At 46.8% G+C, this 4,300-nt stretch overlaps 1 pseudogene; it reads left to right on the plus strand.

Moving 5' to 3' along the window:
- Positions 1-1,553: 1,553 nt before the first annotated feature.
- On the plus strand, positions 1,554-1,643 carry LOC132539218 (U2 spliceosomal RNA; annotated as a pseudogene).
- The last annotated feature ends 2,657 nt before the right edge of the window (positions 1,644-4,300 follow it).

Here is a 4,300-nt window from a genome sequence, read left to right on the forward strand (position 1 = left end):
GTTATTGCTGTTGTTGTTGTTGGATAGGTCAGAGAGAAATGGAGAGAGGAAGGGAAGACAGAGAGGGGGAGAGAAAGACAGACACCAGCAGACCTGCTTCACCACTTGTGAATTGGCTTCCCTACAGGTGGGGAGCCGGGGGCTCAAACTGGGATCCTTGTGCCTGTCCTTGCACTTCGCGCTATGTGCACTTAACCCAGCGTGCTATCACGACCCCCGGTAAGTAAAGTTTTTTTAAAAAAGGAGTAGTTACCCAAACATTCTGTGTCACATGACCCTACTTTGGCTCTCTGCCCAGCTTCTTACTCCCGATATAGTTCCTGTTTCTTTTCCTCTTCCTTCCCTGTCTTCTCTCAGGGAAGAACTTATCAGTGGTTGTTAAGTTCCCTGGAAAAGGACTAGATGTCTTGTTCACTACAGATGCCCAATACTGCCCTTAGAGCATGCTCAATAAATGCTGATCAGGAGAACTGGAGAGTGGGTTGAATGAGCCTAAGGAGCCACCCGGGCTGCCTCTGTGGAATGCGCATGGTACTCTGGGAACACCGACAGGGATGAAAGCCTCCGAGAGCTCCAGAAAGGGTCTGGGAGTTTTCACAGTGGGTAGAGTACCGGACTTGCAAGTACCACGTTCTGAGTTCCATCCCTGGTACCACATATGCTCTGGCACTGACTCTCATTCTCTGTCTCTCCCTCCCCTTCTATCTCCCTCTCTGATAAATAATTTTTTTAATGGGTGGGGGTAGATAGCATAATGGTTATGCCAAGAGACTCTCGTGCCTGGGGCTCCAAAGTCCCAAGTTCAATCCCCCCCCTTCTTCTTCTTCTAGCGTTTGCCCTTCTTCCGTAGCCAGTCAACAGCGTCAGGTTGAGCCTGATGTCAAGTTTCGAGACCTCCTTTGAATCTGGAGAGGTGGCAGTCGTTGACTATGTGGGTCATAGTCTGTCTGGAGCCGCAGGGGCAGTTCGGGTCGTCTCTGGCTCCCCAGCGATGGAACATAGCGGCGCACCGGCCATGGCCTGTTCGATAGCGATTGAGGAGGGCCCAATCATAACGTGCTAGGTCAAAGCCGGGTTGACGCTTGCAGGGGTCTGTGATGAGGTGTTTGTTCTTTACCTCAGCTGACTGCCAGCTCTGTTTCCAAGAGTCTGGAACAGAGAAGTTCAGAATCCCCCCCCTCACCCTGCATCACAATACGCCAGAGCTGTGCAGTGCTCCGGTGTTTCTTTCTGTGTCTTTCTCTCTCTGCATCTCTCTCAATAATAAAATAAATCAAATACTTAAAAAAAAAATTTTTATTATCTTTATGTATTGTATAGAGACAACCAAAAATCAAGAGGATAGGAGGAGGTAGAAAGGGAGAGAGACAGAGAGAAACCTGCAGCCCTGCTTCACCACTCACAAAGCTTTCCCTCTACAGGTGGGGACTGGGGGCTCAAACCCAGGTCCTTGCACATTGTAACATGTGCTGCCCTCAACCAGGTGCACCAACACCCAGCCCCAATGTTTTTTTTTTAATATATTTTGCTTTATTTTAATAAGAGAGAGATAAATCGCTTCTTGGCCTTTTGGCTAAGATCAAGTGCAGTATCTGTTCTTATCAGTTTAATAAGAGAGAGATACAGAGAAAATTATACCGAGAGAGAGAGAGAGAGAGAGAGAGAGAGAGAGAAGAGAGAGACCAGAGCACTGCTCAACTCTGGCTTATGATAGTGCTGGGGATTGAACCTAGGACTTTGGAGCCTTGGGCATAAACATCTTCTTGAATAAGCATTATGCTATCTCCCTCACCCTGATAAATAAATCTTTAAGACAAAGAGTTCCAGAGTCTACCAAGGAAGACAGGCACTTTTATGGTGCAAAGTGATGAGAGAACTATTTACAGAAGTGCCCAGAGCCTTCCACCCAAGATGAAGATAGGGACAGTCTCTAAGAAAAATTAGCAGTTGAGGGTGGGGGTAGAGAGCATAATGGTTATGCAAAGAGACTCTCATGCCTGAGGCTCCAAAGTCCCAGGTTCAATCCCCCGCACCACCGTAAGCCAGAGCTGAGCAGGCACTGGGCTCAGCAACTTCACAACCAGAGCACCACTGCCGAAAGCAGACCAGGGGTTGCGGGTGCAGCCATGGGTCTGGTGTGGCTGATGCCAGAGGTGCAGGAATGAGAGAGGTGCAGCCTCAAGAGAGACAGGGAGTCTCACAGCCCAGTCTCTGGCTTGGACTCCCGAAGCAGTTGGGAATCACTGCGATATATTTAAGTAGTGAAGGGCCAGGATGGCTTCATCATTTATGAAGATGATTGGGGCAGGGGAGATAGCATAATGGTTGTGCAAAAAGACTCTCCTGCCTGAGATTCTGAGGTCCCAGACTCAATCCCCAACACCACCATCGGGTGGGAGCACAGAGGGTTAAGCGCACGTGGCGCAAAGCACAAGGACCAGCACAAGGATCCCGGTTCGAGCACCCGGCTTCCCACCTGCAGGGGAGTCACTTCACAGCTGGTGAAGCAGGTCTGCAGGTGTCTGTCTTTCCCCCTCTCTGTCTTCCCCTCCTCTCTATTTCTCTCTGTCCTATCCAACAATGACGACATCAACAGCAATAATAGCTACAACAATAAAAACAAGGGCAACAAAAAGGAAATAAATATTTAAATATTAAAAATATAATATATATATATCAGGGAATGCAACTCAATAAGTAAAAATATATATATATACAGCACTCAGGAGGATTGTTTCACCTAACACAGGTGAAACAACACTGAGAATCCCACATTTTAATGGCCACAGAGGTGGAGAAAAGGAGACAGACTTGAAAAGTATTAAAAAGATAGAATGAAGAGAACTTAGTTGGCGTATTGCACCAAAGTAAATGACTCTGGGGTGGGTGGGTGGGGGGAATACAGATCCAAGAAGGATGACAGAGGACCTAGTGGGTGTTGTATTGTTATATGGAAAACTGGGAAATGTTATGCATGTACAAACTATTGTATTTACTGTTGAATGTAAAACATTAATTCCCCAATAAAGAAATAAAAAAAAGGGAGAGAGAACTTAGTGACATGCAAGATATAAGGAAGAAGTGTTTGTGTCATCAAAAGTCATTGTCCTCCAGCCTTAGGCTGAGGAGGCCCTCAGTCTGTGGAGTGCCTGGATCCAGGAGCCTGTCGGGACCTGCAAGGACACTGGCCCGAGCTGCAGGCTGGTTGGGAAGCCCTGCGGGGGGCTGCAGGAGTCCCTGAGGCCCTGTGAGCTCTGTGTTCCTGAGGATCCACATGCGGTGGCCTCCGTGCTCGGACATTTCTGAAGGCACAAACTGACCCATCACCACAGAAGCATGACTATTGGTCTAAATATAGATGTGCCTGTCGCCTCGGAGAAAGTACAGACCGCAAATCAGGATCCCATTTGCTCCCAGGACATCTTAAGGGGCTAAAAGTGGAAGACCAATCCATGTAACATTTCTTGGGTCCGGACGTCAGGGTAGAGACCTCACCTGCTTCACTTTCCTTGACCTTCACACCTAACTTAGCCTCTAGCCCCAGGCCACTTCTCACAGTGTCCAGGGGGCCTTCCCCTGAGGCTGGGACACCGCCAAACACCCAGCGGGGGTCTTCAGCATAACCTTCACTCTCGCCCAGCCCAGCCACCACTCCCACTTGAGCGGCCATATCGAGTGCCTGCCTGCTTGGGTTTTAATCCTGGGTTGTTTTTTTTTGATAAGCTGTGCCAACTTAGGCACGTTATTCAGCCTCTCTGTTTCTTTTTTTTTTCTTTTTTTTAATTTAATTTATTTTTTTTATAATTTATTTCTTTATTGGGGAATTAATGTTTTACATTCAACAGTAAATACAATAGTTTGTACATGCATAACATCCCCCAGATTCCCATTTAACAATACAATCCCCACTATGTCATTCATCATCTTTCATGGACCTGTATTCTCCCCACCCCCACACCCACCCCAGAGTCTTTTACTTTGGTGTAATACTCCAATTCCATTTCAGGTTCGACTTGTGTTTTCTTTTCTAATCTTGTTTTTCAGCCTCTCTGTTTCTCAGTTTCTTCCTTTCTTTTTTTTTTTTTTTTAATGTGAGTTAATGTCTTTTTAAAATCTTTGTTTATTGGATAATGACAGAAATCAAGAGGGTGGGGAGATAGAGAGGGAGAGAGACAGAGAGACATCTGCAGCCCTGTGTCCCCACTTGTAAAAGCTTTCCCCCTGCAGGTGGGGATGGGGGTGGGGGCTCAAACCCAGGTTTCTGTTTTATTTTTTATTATTATCTTTATTTATTTATTGG

This window comes from Erinaceus europaeus, chromosome 6, assembly GCF_950295315.1.
Source record: "Erinaceus europaeus chromosome 6, mEriEur2.1, whole genome shotgun sequence".
In the NCBI taxonomy this organism is placed as follows: Eukaryota; Metazoa; Chordata; class Mammalia; order Eulipotyphla; family Erinaceidae; genus Erinaceus; species Erinaceus europaeus.